At 45.3% G+C, this 16,243-nt stretch overlaps 1 protein-coding gene across 3 annotated transcripts in view; it reads left to right on the top strand.

The window, feature by feature from the left end:
• Window positions 1-4,498: 4,498 nt before the first annotated feature.
• Window positions 4,499-16,243, top strand: part of THSD4 (thrombospondin type 1 domain containing 4) — a 297,318-nt gene continuing 285,573 nt past the window's right edge. Inside the window, exon 1 of one of the 3 annotated variants that reach the window (XM_040569780.1) lies at window positions 4,499-4,519. The gene's annotated coding sequence lies outside the window, so the exon portion shown is untranslated. Of the gene's footprint in view, window positions 4,520-9,309; window positions 9,563-9,811; window positions 9,990-16,243 lie in introns of those variants that run through there. The other 2 variants (XM_040569779.1, XM_040569781.1) reach the window with 2 other exon arrangements.

Here is a 16,243-nt window from a genome sequence, read left to right as displayed (position 1 = left end):
CTGAAAATGTTTTGGGGATGGACCACTGTTTTGACATAAGATTTGCCTGCAGATCAGTACACAGGTTGCTTATGGTCCAACTGTTTTCATGAATCAGGGGAAAAACATCTAGGCATGTTCACTGCATGGGGAAGAAAGCCGATAGCTCAGCACTTACATCATCCATAAGCCTTTTATTTATTTTTTGTAAACAACTCTCTTCTGCTTCGAATTAATATCCTGACTGAATTGCTGATACAAATGTTAAACTATTTAGCATCAAGTTGCCAGCTGACAGCATGACAAAAAATGATGACAGGAGTGCTCTTGCCAATGACTTGTATTCAAGTGTCTCATCAGAGCCACATCACACAACCTGAATCTATAGATATTGATCTCCAGGTTAGATGTTCAGCGAGTGTTTGGGTATGGATATTAAATCTTTTCTCAGCGGCAGTGGTTTTCAGAGAACTTTAAGTTCTGTTAAGAATCAGTAAATCAAAAAAAAGTGGGTAATGTTGTGGATAAAAGCTTTATGGAAACAGCCTCTATTCCAAAATGGAAAAGCAAGTTCTGTCTGGGGAGTGTGTGTTTGTCTGACATAGGTGCAGTGATGTACACTGAAATGCAGGGGCAAGGAATAATGAGTACAAATTGAATATTAAATACTTGACTCTTGCATTCCTGGAAATACTGCTTGGAGTCTACCACGCTACCTTGGCCCTTGCCAAAGAAGAGCATAGCTATGTTCCTTATTTTGCATTTAGTCTCTTGTCTTCTCAGATGTCGTTATTGTAGTTATTGCCTGCCCTCTTCTTCTCTTGGTTTAGCCCAGCTCTGTTGAGAATAAAGGAGCAGAAATTTGTGCCTGATTCAGCAAAACACCTAGGCGTGTTCAACACTAAGGCAATTCTGAAGTGCTTTTCTAGGGGAAAAAGTGCCTGACTTTCCCTCTAAAGCAAGAAAACAGTTCTTTGGTGTACTTGTCTTCACCTGTAACCTCCTATCACTTTCGTACTGGATCAGGGCTTTCCTGTGCATACACTGGGTGAAGCGTGTGTTGGTGTTGGTTGGGCGTGTTGTTGTGGCTGTGAACTCATGTACTAGCACACTAAGACAATTATATTCACGATACAGAGAGGAAAGCAATACCTTTCTGGAGTATGCTACACCTAATAACTGCATAGGAATCATTTCACTGAAGGAAGTTACATTGCTTTAATTTTTATGCTGCTGCAAATGAGAAAAGAATCGGGCCTAGAATATGGCTAGTTATTGCTTAGATGATTTACTGAGTAAAAAGATTGATGGGTAAAAGTGTATTGCTTCTATGGAGAGGGGAGAAAACAACGACTGATAAGTGTAAAAGTCAGAAAAGCCTTGAAAACAGTATGTTGGCCTTTAATCAGTAGCCCTCTGAGATGCGTTGGCAAGAATAGCAGTGAGGTGACAAAGAATCCAGAGTAAATCAAACAAAGCATGAAATCCCAACTAACAATAATCCAGCCTTTTTTCATTTCATCACCAAGCACTTGCATCACTGTTCAAAGGGCTTATTCTTGTGTCATGTATGTTGCCTTAAGCAAATTAGCTCTGGGAACCCACTTGGAAGGAAAAAGGAGAGGAAAAAAAAAATAAAACAAAACCCAACACCAAAATTGTGTCAGAAGCTTTATCCAAAGTCAATATTTATGAAGTCATATCGACCCGGGAGGAGTCCATGCTGTTTCAGTACCACAAGCAGTGCCATTGCCTCCACAGTGTTTTTTAGAATCTTCACACCTCTGAATCAGCAAATAACTTCACAAAGGCAGCTAATGTGCCAGAGACTTGTCCGGACCATGTGTCTCGCATTCTCTACCCGGAAGGGTCAAAACTCATGCTGGAGAGCCACTTCCTTGCTATCATTCAGATACTCTCACATGAGCTAGAAGGCTCAGTTGTAGAGCTCCAGCATTTGTGGTGAGTGAGGAACAGAGCAAGGAGAACTGGTGCATGGATTCTGCCGCAACCATCTCCATGGTGCTTACCAGAGGTGGGTATCTTGCCTGCAGAGCTTCTTTACTGGAAGCTTCTTGCCACTTGCTGCCCATTGTGGCCAGCACTACTACACGTGTGCACTACAAGCAGGGCTGTCTGTACCTTCCCACCAACAGAGTCCTGATTTAAGAGCGTCTTGAGGGAGTTGGGAGTTTACAACCACTCTTCCGCTCAGTATTTCTTTTGTCGCTGCTTTTCGCTTAGCACGCAGGATGTTTTGAATCTTATCCTAAGGTCTTTGTAACTCTCCCTTTGCATACGGAGGAAACAAAGATGCCTTAGGCAAGAATTGGTGGTGAGCGGGCATCTGCAGCTTCTAGCTTGTGAAGGGTGCCAAAGTCTGTGATTACTTCTAAGGTCCAAGGCCTGTGCTCTAACTTCTCCACAGCACTATTAAGTGCCTGTGGGCACAGCTGCCTAGCCCAGGGGCTTCTTGCTTCCCCGCTGCTTTGTTTCTTTGTTGCTTGGGCCCCCTTTGCACCCACTTACTGTGGGATCTCTAGTCACTTATGAGCAGGTTTCTAATGCTGCTCCAACATTGCGGCCTAACCCTCCAGTTATTTAACAGTTATCAATAGCCCTAGAGCTGTGCATAGCTGTTCTTAGAGGAAGCTAAGTTGTAAAAAAGGCAATGCAGATTTCCCAGCTCTGGAAGTGGGTAGGCTCAGCTGGAGAATGCTTCTCTGACAGCAGACAGACTGCACCCACTATTGTGCCAAGTCTCTCTCCATGTGTAAATGTTAGAATGTGTTATAGTTACAGATACAATAAAAGAAAGTTTAAATTGTACAGCTGAGAAACAACAAAGGAAAATAAATGTAGAACAGCACGTGCTGTGTGCTGTAGGTCTACAGTCTTACAATTAGATAAAGATAAGAAATACAAACAGAAAAGGCCACTCAGTTGAATGATTCTCATGTTTTCTAAATGCGTGGTATTGCTTCACCTAAATCTGTGCATCCTTCTGCTTGTATTTCCTGCTATGAGGAAGGTGTTCTAAAAGGAAGGCAGGAAACGTGTAGACAGGTTATTTGACACAAACTTTGTAATACTAGCTCGAAGGGACAAAAGATGGTGTTTAGCAAAAGGCAATAGAAAAAGCTAGTGAGTAAGTCCCCGTAAGAAAACTGTACTGAGTTATTTATACGTAGCATGGTAGTAAGAGCAAGTGATATGGTCTGCGTAGCTGGTGCTTATCCAGAACCTGGAGAAGTCCTCTGGTGTGACCAAAACGTGTCGAGGAGGAAGCAGGAAGTCCTTTTTTTTTTTTTTTTTTTTTTTGTATGGCTAGAAAGTTAACTTGCTCTGCTGTGCTCTCATGGAATTTTCCTTGAGTGGGTCAGTGCTACTGCAGCCCAGCAGAGCTGCAGCTCACAGGGAAGTGCCATTCCTGGAACTCATCACCTCAGGTGAAGTAAAATAAATGTAAATCAGGTATGTTCTCCTGTTTCTGTAGCGTGACAGACTAGCTGAAAAGCTTTACATTTTCTGTGCATCTCTGTTCTCAGGCAAGGATCTGACAGGCAGGAGGACCTCCTGCTCTTGGGGAAAGGCATAGATAGGGGACATAAAATGGAGGCTTTTCTGAACACAGTTTCTGGGTGTGAATTACAAAACTACTGCAGTTCGTTGTATCTAAGATGCAACTGAGTTACTTACTATTCCTTTGGTGTCATGTACTCTTTTAAGTGCTCCTACTTAAAGAGAAACTGATCTAGGGGCAGAGAGAAAATTTTGTAAAATTACACTGCTTTTCTCCAAGCCACCAGGTAACTGATGTCTCCAAGTATTTTTTTTTTTTATTGTTATTTTTATTTTGTACGTGTTTGTTTTCTTTCTTTCCTGTTACTGGTTGCTTCCCTCCCTCCCCCCTTCTATCTCAGAATCTAAAGCTTGTGTAATAGGTACTTTCCATGCCTTAACTGCACCACTGACCTGTGCTGGAGCTGTTGCAAATGTGACGTCTTCCATATACTAGGCAGCAGATTTCTAACTCTTTGCAGTGTTTGACACCTGCTCTCACAAAGAGAAGGAAATGAAGCAGAAAGATCTCACTGCAACAATCAGTGGCTCACAGAGAAGTATTGAAACAAATAAGTGGCTGAAACAAGTCAAGGAAGGGAAATGTTACTTCCTGCTCTACTACAATCTGATCTTTCTCAAGTTCTCTCCTTCCTCATCTAAATGGGGAATTTTATGCACAGTCATTCCCATTATTAGTGTGAGATTCTTCTTCATGACTAGTGAGAGGCAGTTGAGTTCTACAGGACGGAGACTCTTGTTCTACCCTATTATCTGCCTGCCAGTTTTATCATTTTATGCTGTAATCTATCTGAATTTTCAAAGTAGCACTAGCTAATTAAACCAACTGAAATATTTTCCTATTCTTTTACAGTGGCAGCTGGCCAAAGAACTGGCTCCTGATCAGAGAAGTCTTGCAGCTTTAGAAGTAAAAAATACTCCGATATCCCTTGCATCTCAAACCTTTGCAGCTTGCGGGGTAAGTGGAGCTGGTGGTTATCTTTGCCTACACACTGGGAGACAAGATGTGGTTTAATCACCACATATTGAACAAATGATCAAATAAGTTGGCTCCTGTCCTCACCCAGATCTTTCTTTGCTTGGTGATTTGGATTTGTCCTACATTTTGGACTTCCGGAGGGCTGACTTTGAGCTGTTCAGGACACTGGTTGGCAGAGTCCCTTGGGAGGTGGTTCTGAAGGGCAGAGGAGTCCAGGAAGGCTGGGCGCTCTTCAAGAAGGAAATCTTAATGGCTCAGGAGCGGTCTGTCCCCACGTACCCAAAGACGAGCCGGTGCGGAAGAAGACTGGCCTGGCTGAACAGAGGGCTGTGGCTCGAGCTTAGGAGAAAAAAGAGGGTTTATAATCTTTGGAGGAGAGGGCGGGCCACTCAGGAGGACTACAAGGCTGTTGCGAGGCTGTGCAGGGACGAAATTAGAAGGGCCAAAGCTCATCTGGAGCTCAATCTGGCTACTGCCGTTAAAGATAAAAAAAAATGTTTTTACAAATACATCAACACAAAAAGGAGGACTAAGGAGAATCTCCATCCTTTACTGGATGCGGGGGGGAAACTTAGTTACAAAAGATGAGGAAAAGGCTGAGGTGCTTAATGCGTTCTTTGCCTCAGTCTTTAGTGGCAAAACCAGTTGTTCTCTGGATACCCAGTACCCTGAGCTGGTGGAAGGGGATGGGGGGCAGGATGCGGCCCTCACTATCCACGAGGAAGTGGTTGGCGACCTGCTACAGCACTTGGATGTATGCAAGTCGATGGGACCGGATGGGATCCACCCGAGGGTACTGAGGGAACTGGCGGAGGAGCTGGCCAAGCTGCTTTCCATCATTTATCGGCAGTCCTGGCTATCAGGGGAGGTCCCAGTCGACTGGCAGCTAGCAAACGTGACGCCAATCTACAAGAAGGGCCGGAGGGTAGACCCGGGGAACTATAGGCCTGTTAGTTTGACCTCGGTGCCAGGGAAGCTCATGGAGCAGATTATCTTGAGTGTCAATCACGCGGCACTTACAGGGCAACCACGCGATCAGGCCCAGTCAGCATGGGTTTATGAAAGGCAGGTCCTGCTTGACGAACCTGATCTCCTTCTATGACAAAGTGACACGCTTAGTGGATGAGGGAAAGGCTGTGGATGTGGTCTACCTTGACTTCAGTCAGGCTTTTGACACCGTTTCCCACAACATTCTTCTCAAGAAACTGGCTGCTCGTGGCTTGGACTGGCATACGCTTCGTTGGGTTAAAACTGGCTGGATGTCTGGGCCCAAAGAGTTGTGGTGAATGGAGTCAAATCCAGTTGGAGGCCGGTCACTAGTGGAGTCCCCCAGGGCTCAGTACTGGGGCCAGTCCTCTTTAATATCTTTATCGATGATCTGGATGAGGGGATCGAGTGCACCCTCAGTAAGTTTGCAGACGACACCAAGTTAGGTGCGTGTGTCGATCTGCTCGAGGGAAGGAAGGCTCTGCAGGAGGATCTGGATAGGCTGGAGCGATGGGCTGAGGTCAACTGTATGAAGTTCAACAAGGCCAAGTGCCGGGTCCTGCACCTGGGGCGCAACAACCCCAAGCAGAGCTACAGGCTGGTAGATGAGTGCTTGGAAAGCTGCCTGGCAGAGAAGGACCTGGGAGTACTGGTTGATAGGCAGCTGAATATGAGCCAGCAGTGTGCTCAGGTGGCCAAGAAGGCCAACAGCATCCTGGCTTGTATAAGAAGCAGCGTGGCCAGCAGGGCTAGGGAAGTGATTGTCCCCCTGTTCTCGGCTCTGGTGAGGCCGCACCTCGAGTACTGTGTTCAGTTTTGGGCCCCTCACTCAAGAAGGACATGGAGGTGCTTGAGAGAGTCCAGAGAAGGGCAACGAAGCTGGTGAGGGGTCTGGAGAACAAGTCTTACGAGGAGCGGCTGAGGGAGCTGGGATTGTTCAGCCTGAAGAAGAGGAGGCTCAGGGGCGACCTTATCGCTCTCTATAGGTACCTTAAAGGAGGCTGTAGAGAGGTGGGGGTTGGTCTGTTCTCCCACGTGCCTGGTGGCAGGACGAGGGGGAATGGGCGAAAGTTGCGCCAGGGGAGGTTTAGGTTGGATATTAGGAAGAACTTCTTTACGGAAAGGGTTGTTAGGCATTGGAATGGGCTGCCCAGGGAAGTGGTTGAGTCACCATCCCTGGAGGTCTTTAAGAGACGTTTAGATGTTGAACTTAGCGATATGGTTTAGTGGAGGACTTGTTAGTGTTAGGTCAGAAGTCGGACTAGGTGATCTTGGAGGTCTCTTCCAACCTAGATGATTCTGTGATTTTTATCAAATGCATTACTTTCTACATCTTGTGATAATAAATTAAAGCTTTAAAGAAGCATTTCCTTTGTGGATTACTGCAGGAAAAAAATAATAATTTAAACTTGTGGATGCTCTTTTCTTCCAAGCATTCATGTTTTGCTCTCTTTTAGGAATAATGATGCTATTTCACAATGCCCTTCGGGTCCATCTGGAAGAAAATAGCAGACATAGCCTGAATGTGTGTGTGTTCACATTAATTTTTTGTACATAGCCACATTTGTTATGTAAACTATGAAAGACTTCAGATAACATTGCAGTCTAATGAGACTCCTAGCTCTGCAATTGTTAAGAACGAATTTAGCATCAGCTGCTCTGATGCACAGATAAGGTGTGGGAAGAACTGCTTGTCTCCCCCACAGCAGCATGACAACAACTTCCTCTTACACTGCTGGGAAAACACGATGTGTGCTCTTCTGAGCAGTTCATCAGGCAAAAAGGGAGGAGGAGGTGGAGGGGTGAGAGAGGACTCTGCATTAGCTATTGGGAGGGAACAATCATTCCAAAAGCCAAACAGAAAACAACAGAGATATTAGGGAAACGAGAATAAAGGCATCCTACAAGAGGAAGGGAAAACAGTGATGAGTCTATGTTCCTCGGCTTGTCAGAAGGTCTCCTTGTGCCCTGTGCTTTGATATAATAAGATGATGAATGTCAGACTCCAACTCTACTGAATACTATTAGCATCCAGCAGAGCAGGCCTCTGGGACTGCCAGTGTGCAGGCTAATGCTGTTCAGCTTCCCTTCATAGAGAAGCGAGTCCTCCTCCCTGAGGGCTGATACAGCTAGGTAGCTAATTTTCAGACTGGAACAGTTTAAATAATCTTTCCCCAGTATCAAGAGGTAGGAACTGCCTCAAGTAGAGCAATCCCAGTGTGTTAAATGAATATACTTGTTAATTTATTAATACCTAAGTTCTTAGGTCTTCGCTCCTGAAAAGAAACCCTTGCCTCTAGTCCATGTGGCTGCAGTTGTGTCTCTCCCTGTAACAAACAGTAGTTGTGTAATTGGTGGAGCAGATGAAGTGGAACATCTAATCTGTAGCAGAGATTAGAACTAAAGTACTGTAAGCTGCCAGAGCCATTCTTGCTCACATGCTACCTGGCTTAGTAGTTAGTCAATAATTTATGTATTGCATTATATCATGGCCAGAGCAGCGTAGCATTTGCGTCCTGCGGTCTACTACTGCCAAACAGGCTCCAGCCTAGCTTCTGAAGCGCAGGTACAGGTTACCTGTTACCAAGCCACAGCGTTGCTCAGGAGGGACTGGAAGAATTCTCTCTAGTCCTGTGGTTTCCAGACCCATTTACCTACTAGAGGTGAGACCTCTATCTCTCGGAGGTAGCATAACTACCCTTTTCTTAGCATTATAATACAGCCTTTTTTTTTTTTTTTTTTTTGCGTGTGAGAAAGCACTGCAAATCTTTAACATACAGCTGTCTACAGCTGTCTTTTTACAATCAAGATCTGCTGTGGTGCCCACGGGGCATCTGAAACTGCTTGGGAGCGCTGCGCTGTAGCAAGTGCCTGGTGAACATACAAGGGAAAGTGCATTTTCCACAGCTGATCTTTTGCTGAGTGCCTGTTGCTATACATGGGCTTGGAAATTGATTTTTAAAAATCAATCTATCTATTTATTTATTTGCAATGAATAGCACAGTCAACACTTCGTCTTTTAGTGGTTTGCCTGGGTTCAACTGTAATTGAGCCCAAAGTGTTGCCAAGGAAAAACAACGTATTTGGGTGTGTTTTAAAGCAAATGGGTTCACCTTGCTGGGTCAATTCCAGCACAAGAATAATAGATTTTGTCGTTAAAAATATTGCCGATGACTCTCTGGTTCTAAGGTCACAGCTCGTGCTGCATGCTTTACTGTGCTGCTCAATAAACATACCCTGAGGGATTTTAGGTTTGGTATACTTAATATAAAGCAGGACCAGAGAGACAAAACCACCTTTTTGTTCCGATGCTGACTGAAACGTTACCAAAATAGATTCTCATCTACGCTTCTAAGAGGTAGCCAGTGTAACACTGACGACGGGCTTGGTTTTAGGTCTCAGCCCTTCGGCCAAAGAGGGGCAAGAGCCAGGTGTTATGAGGTAACGAGCGGTGTAACCCGAGGCAGCCGGCCTTCACCCGGCACCGAGGGGGGCGGCAGCCGCCCTCACGTTTCCTGAAGTGCCCGGCCGTGTACGCGGCGGTACCGCGGCGGAGGCAGGGCAGAGGCCGGCGCAGCCCAGCGCGCCCCCCGCCATGCCCGGCCTCCCCCCCGGCACGTCGGCGCTGCGGCCCCGCTCCCTCAGGCGACGGCGGCCGCCCTGCCCCTGGCCGGTTCCCGGAGCGCGGCCAGGCCGCTCCGCGCCTCGGGGCGGGTCGGGGCGCGCCCCGGCGGGGTGCCGGCGGGCGGCGCGGCCGCCAGGTGGCAGCCAGGAGCGGGCGGCGCCGCCGTTCCCGTTGGCGCCGGAGGCAGCCGGGAGCGAGCGGAGAGGCGCGGCGGCCAGAGGCTGTCCCTCAGCCCCGGGAACGCCGGAGCGCGGCCGCGGGACCCGAGGCAGGTTCCCGGCGGAGCGGGCGCCGCCTCCCATGCGCCGGAGGCCGCTGAGGTGCCAGCCTCCCGCCCCCGCAGGACGCAGCGCCTTCGCCCTGGGGCGGCCGGACGGGACCTGCGCCGCCGGGGACGCCAGCGCCCTGAGGTGAGGCGAGGCCCTGAGGTGCGAGCCCCGCGCCAGGTGGGGTGGCCGCGCTCGGTGTCCCGCGGGGACGCGGGCAGTGCCCGGGGGGCCGGGGCTCGGCGTGGCTGCCCGCTGCCTTCTCCCTGGCTGTTCGGGCAGAGCCCCAGCCCGGGGGGCTCGCAGCCTTCCCCGGCTGCCAGAGCTCGCTGGTGTGCGCTGCCCAGCGCCGGTGCCTCGCGTTTTGGATGTATTTTGACCGCGTAAGGAGCCGTCCCGCAGCCGCCTTCCTCGCGCTGCCCGTCTTCCAGGGGCTGCATCGCGGGTGCGTGAGGGGCGGCTCCGTGTCCCCTCGGCGTCCCCCCGAGCTCCCCCGCACGTAGTCCGAGCCGCGTCCAGCACGGCTTCTGCGAGGGAGTACGAGAAGAAAGTAACTTTCCTCATGAAGAACGTATGTCGCAATTTTTTTTCTTGCTTTGGGCCAGGTCTTCTGGTATATCTAAACACAGCGCGCAGAGCGTGAAGTGCGTTTAGCGTAGTGTAGTTCTCCTCACGGTGTCCTGCGCCTGGCTTTGTTAGGCTCTGCCCTGCGCTTAGATTCGAGCAGCAGTGGTGGTGAGGTGGGTAGGCTGCAGGGTGCATGAATGCAGCACAGAGAGGTGATCTCAGAATACCTTTATAGCTTTAGGATTTTTCATCTGTCAGTGTCCACGCTTGTGTGCTTAATGGTCCTCGATGGACTTCCCATTAATTTCTCTCCTTTTTTTTTTCCTCTTATTAGAAGCCTGAACTCTTCAGAAAACCTGGCAGCAGCATGTTCCACAGATTAACGTGTTGTGTGGAAAACTGCTTCCTTTGACTTATTTCAAATCTACTGCCTCATACTGTTCATTCCTTATAAAACAAATTATACTCCTTTTCTACTGCTGTCTTTGTGCCCTCTTCAGGACTCCGTTCTTATTTCTCCAACTTAGTCTCAAAATAAAGCATTCTTAGCTTTTTAGTCACTTCTTATATGGGAGTTTTTCCGTATCTCCTACCAGTGACAGCACCTTTTTCCATGTGTTTTCATTCCTTCATTTATTTTTCCTTTTGATCAAGGGATCAGCAAAACTAAGTGATACTGAAGACCTCAGCGCAGTGTGGGTTACACAGCAGCATGCTGATTTCTGCTAGCAGACGTGACAAATTTAAGTAGGCGCATCAATTATGTGAAGAGCCAATAAAAGCAGCAGAAATATTTGCAACTTACTGTGTGGTCATCAGTTGATGAATCAGTGTGATTTATTTATTTTTAATCAGAAACTACTATGTAAGTAACTAGTTGTTTGTAGCTTAATACAAGGGTGTAATGCCATGGATGAAATAGTCTCCTAATGGGTGCTTAATACTCTGTCAATATGCTGTGCTTGTTTCTTCTGTCATCCTTTCCTGTTCTGTGGTAAGACCAAGACCTGAAAATGGCCCAAAATTTATCTGAGTTCAGTGCAGTTTGTGGAGCTGCCAATGCGCTCTAACAACCCGGTCTGTCCAGCTGCAGCTTGCCAAATCGGACTTCTTTCTGGCAAACGACTAGAAGTAATCTACTGGTTGATGCAATTTCCACCCATTCAATATTATCAGGGATTTAAAATGAAGCTTGGTATTGCTCAAGTTCATTAGATAGTTGTGATTCTTGGTTTCTCTTCCATCACTTCTCTCCCAAGGATTCTGGTGGGACAGTGGATCTAGGTAGGCTAGGAAGAGAGAGTGCCTTTTGAGGAGAAAAGTGCTAGAAAACGAGAATATTTAGTAATGCTAGAAGTAGGAGATCAGCTGTTTTGAATTATATATAGAGAGGCCTTTGAAGTGAGTGTAGGCAAGAAGCTTAGGTTATTTGTTCTAACTCTGTCCCAAACAGAGCTTGTCAGGTTTTGTTTTGGAGCAGGGCTAATCCCTGGTCGCTCTAATCTGGAACAGTTCCATTGGGATCCAGGGTGTTACTTCTGTTTCATGACTCTGACTCTTGGAAGCACTTGGACTAAGAGGTGTTGCATGGTGCAAGATTTTTTTTCCTGTCACACTCCATACAACAGGTTCTTTCAGAGCTCCAGCAGATTTAATTGCAGAAAATTAATTAGGTTGCTGGTATGTAATGATGAGTTTTATGACTGCAGTATAAAACCTTTGCTCTTGCTGTAGAATAACATGAATAACTGTGCTAGGCAAACCTGCGTTACACTAAGCCTGAAAACTAAACAAAAATGAACTGAATCATCTTGAAGACTTAAATTGGCCTGAGAGTTGTGATTCTGTGCAATGACAGCAGAAAAGCAGGTTTTCAGCATGGCAGTCTGTGATGTTAAATCAGATGTGTGATATCCAGAGCATTGACAGAGACAATTGTTGAAAACAGACGTGAATAAACTTCAGCCAGACAGTTGGTGTTAGGTTTTTGTTTTTTTTTTTTAACTTAAAAAATTGGTTTATGCTCTAAATTTAAGTGCAGTCCATGTAGAGACTCCTATGGACTCAGAGTTATTCCCTTAGAGAACATTAAGGCTTGATGGTTAAGCACTTAAAAATTCAGAAAACTCAGAAGTCAACCATGCATAAAAATATTAACTTTGTCCCCTGTAGTGTTGTATTATGGTAACAGGCTTCAATTGTAGAAGGCTTTAGTTTTTTTCCAAGTAGAAAAAAGGTAAGAGGAGAAGACTTACTGGATCAGACCAACTTTCGTGTAGTCAGTATCCTGGACCTGACGGTGTCACTTCTGTCTCCGTAGATAGGCAAAGCATTTTGTAACTCTTAGCTGTGAAACACTTCCCATGATCACAGTGCTCTCCTCTCCCTTACCTAGCTGGAAAACATATGCAGTGAAGAATCTTGTTCTCTTAACCAGGCGCATACACAATTCACTTATTGCTTCATTTCAGTTTAGAAATCAGCGTAACGTGGTGATAATGCAGTTTGGAGGATGAATCAGGTTAATAAGAAAGTTAATTTGGTTATGAATTTATGTGGTTTAAATACGTGACCAAAGGACACAACTGTGCATTGCTAATCTGTATTAGGTTACATAAGAGTTGATTATTGTGTGTTTTGCATTTAAGTAACTCCTGTTGAATTCAGAATAGTACATTTCACTAGAAAATTCAGTTTATGTGCATTACATTTTTAGGGAGAATGCATGTATTTAATTTAAAAGATTAGTTAGGGAGGTGGTAAGCAGATGTAAATAAAAAAGACAAAAAATCGCTTAGCAGAGCAATTTGATGGGCACTGAATTTGGCCTCATATCTTACCCTGTATAAAGGGACTGTAGCTGAAACTGCACGCTTCAGAGTTGCCTGATTTTGTTGTTGTTGTGTTCTTTGTGTTAGTTGGCAATAGCAGATATAAATCCTGTAATTTGAAACAACTCGGTTGTCTCCTAGTGGAATGTTCTGTCCCACCCAGTTTTCTCTTGGGGACTTGTGAGTGTCATGTCACACATCTCATTTGTGTAGCTTCTCCCTGCAGGGTTAGGGCATTCCCAGAGATGGGTCAGTGTTCATAGCTTTGGTTGCTGTTAAGCAATCAGCGCTTGTCAACACCATCTCCTGACATCCGTTACGTTCTTCCAAATGGCAGTACCAAAGGGCAGATGTGGGGCTGCTTGGCAGGAACTGTTCTTGCACTAGAAATATTCCAGGTCTAATAGGATCTGGATCTGATCCTTGTGCAAGAGAAGTAGCTTTATCTGTTGATCGGGTGATATGTTTGTGAATCGCCAGAAGATGGGTTTCTGTGACCTGCTGGGCTGCTGATCAAGTCTTACTGGCATCTTTCTCCTTTTCCTTTATCTCTGAACAAGGTAAGATGATCACAGGATATTGGCTAACTGTTAGATTTCGTGAAGGTAAAATTCTCATGCAGATAGCTTTAAGCTTTTTAAAAACAAAGCAAAACAACCACAAAAAAAAAGGAAAAAAAAAAAAAGAAAAAAGGCACTGGAATAAAAACATCTATTGGATAGGAACAAAAACAAATGATGTAGCATGTGCCTCCTAGGTTTATTGCTGTGTTTCTTCAAATTGCAGCTCAAGGACTCGCTCATGGGCTATTTCACATCAGTCCTGTGCTGCTACTTCTTGGCATCCCACTTCAGTATTTATTTTGGTCCTGGTTTTGGAATTTCCCTTCGCAGGAAGATTCCATGCTCCTTATATGGAAAAATTGGGTTTAAAAGGGACTTTTTTCCATTGATTCTGTGGATTCTTTTCTCAGTGAGTATAAGAACCGCTATCTGTTTTCTTTAAAACTCTGATCCAAGGGCCAATAAAGTGAAGGAAAAGGTTATCAGTATTTTCAATGGCTTTTGAATCAAGGCATTCCCATGTGATGTGCTCTTGCCGTTGGAAAGAATGTTTTGAAATTGCAGTGGCACTTTAAAGGATCGTTTCAGAATATCTTTAAAGCCCATCTGTTGATATACTTGCATTCACACGTAAGGAGCTAAGTCTGCGCATCTCCAGGTCCTACAAGCAAGCAGCACTCTATTTCTCCAGTGGGTCTAATGCTGTGTCTGAACTGTGATAAACTCTTATTCTCTGATTACCTCTGTAGCTGGTGAAAAATGAATTGGCAGAATGCATGAATGCAACTGTCTTCTCGGGCTTTGGCTCCTATTCTCAACTTGCATGAATCAATTAGTGTTAAGCATGGGATATTTTCAAGTGTTGGTATGACTGCAGTCTTGGAGGTTAGCCCTGCCTAATGTGTGGAGCCCTTCTTTCCTCAAATGTTTTTCCGTATCGTCACTTCAGCAGAACTGTCTGTGAAACAGAAATCAAAACGAAATTTCGTTTCACCAGGAACAGCGAATGTCCTACAACATAATAATTGTGAATTCTGAGGAACACTGAAACAAATTGACAAGTTACAACTTATTTATAAAAGGGGCAGGGAGGAAGGCTTTATCAGCACAGATCCATCCAATGTCTTCATCTGATTTGGAAGAAGAAATGGCTTCAGAGCTCTGGAAATTCAATTTGCTAGTCAGGTGATAACAGGTAGCTGGGTCCCAGAAGCTGCAACTGCTGACCCCCTGGCAGCCTGTTAGTGGGCAGTACTGCTTCATGTAGCATTTAGGAAAGTAGAGGTAGATTTCCCCGAGAATCATGAGGTTGGTTTACTAATCCTGACGTTCTAAAATGAATATATCTGACTTCATGTTTTCTGAGCTCTCCAGAGTTTACATTTGCAGTCTTTTCTTTGCCAGTGCAAGAGCTAGTAACTTGTTCTTTTAATGGGAGTAGTGCTTGTCATACAGTCAGTTCCCTGAACTGGGGCCTTCAGGGGACTCTCTGGATACAAAATAATCATATTTAAATACAGGACTTGGTAGAAGTTCAGTCCTTTACAGAGGATCAGCAAAAGGCTTATTCACTAATTCTGTGATCCTGTTTCCCTTTCTTTTAAGACTGCTATGTCTTGCATTTTATACATCTGTGATTAAGTGTAGAGAGTAATTCAGAAAGCTATGTTTTTTACTGCATTTTTGTTGATTTCACTTACTTAATTAGTGCTTTTTTTTCTAAACCCAGACTTCTTAAAATATTGCAGTAAATAAGAAAAGAATATTCCCTTTGTGTTAAATTCAAAGGCATGGCTGTTGTGGTGATGGGATTTTCAACTTCTGAACTTTCCTATTCTGTCTCTGAGGGGTTGTATTGACCTCTGCTGTACAGAGACGAAGTTGACCAGAGAAACCTGGTCATGAGCAGAATCTTGCCAAATTTGTCTGTGTCAGTGTAGCTGGCAGGGATGCTGCTGGGTGTGCTGACACCTTGGACCTTGCTTGCTTGGACCTTGCTATCCTTTTTGACTGCGTCGCCTGGTGTGAGATACAGGAACAGAAGACTGGCTGAAAGTAAGGGTGCTGTGAGCCTGCAGGATGCTGCCTGGAGCCCCGTGCAGAAGTAAAGTGGTTTCCTGCCAGTTGCTTTCTACGTGGGTCATGATGTCCATGCTGAACCGTGATATCTCTGTTCTTGTTTTGGGAAGAGGCCAGATAAAGAAGCCCTTTTTAAACACTCTTCTTCATGAAAGCCACATCCTCATGAAAAAACATCTGTTGTGCCAGGCCCTGCTGGATCAGCACTTGGATCTGTGTGAGCATGGAAGAATACTGCTCCCCCAGGAGAAAGACGTCACTTAGATTCTCAAGTACGGTATGACTAAAATCTGTAATCCTGAATCAGGCAGATTCCCCTGTGACTCCATTTGGATTAGCTGGCGAGAAGTGCGTGGAAGGAAAACTCTCTCTCTAGATGGCAAATTCAGCAAAACTGTTGACAGTAGTCTGTGAGTAAATGTTGACTTGGAAAGTTTACAGATGTCCTGAATTTTTCTTCCCATGGTAAAGGTGATTGCTCTAGTCCTGGTTTGGTAAGGTCATACTTCTAGCAGTTGGTTGTATGTTATACTTGGGTTTTTGTTTGGTAAATTTAGTTTCTACGAAAGTAAAAAGAAGAAATGATTTTGCTTATCAGATTGGCAAAGGGAAGCAAGAGCCTGTCCAATCCCACCCTGCTTAATTACAACAAAATGACATCCCAGGACACAAGCTGACCAAAAGGATGATAAATTACATGGAATGGATGCAATAACTTACTCTGGCAACAGTGAAGGCTCTGTCTCATGTTCCTGTAGTTCCGTGAAGCTACATCCACTAGGGAA

This window comes from Cygnus olor, chromosome 11 (assembly GCF_009769625.2).
Source record: "Cygnus olor isolate bCygOlo1 chromosome 11, bCygOlo1.pri.v2, whole genome shotgun sequence".
NCBI lineage: Eukaryota > Metazoa > Chordata > Aves > Anseriformes > Anatidae > Cygnus > Cygnus olor.
Note: the sequence above shows the minus strand (reverse complement) of the source record. Positions and strands in the feature narration are given on the sequence as shown.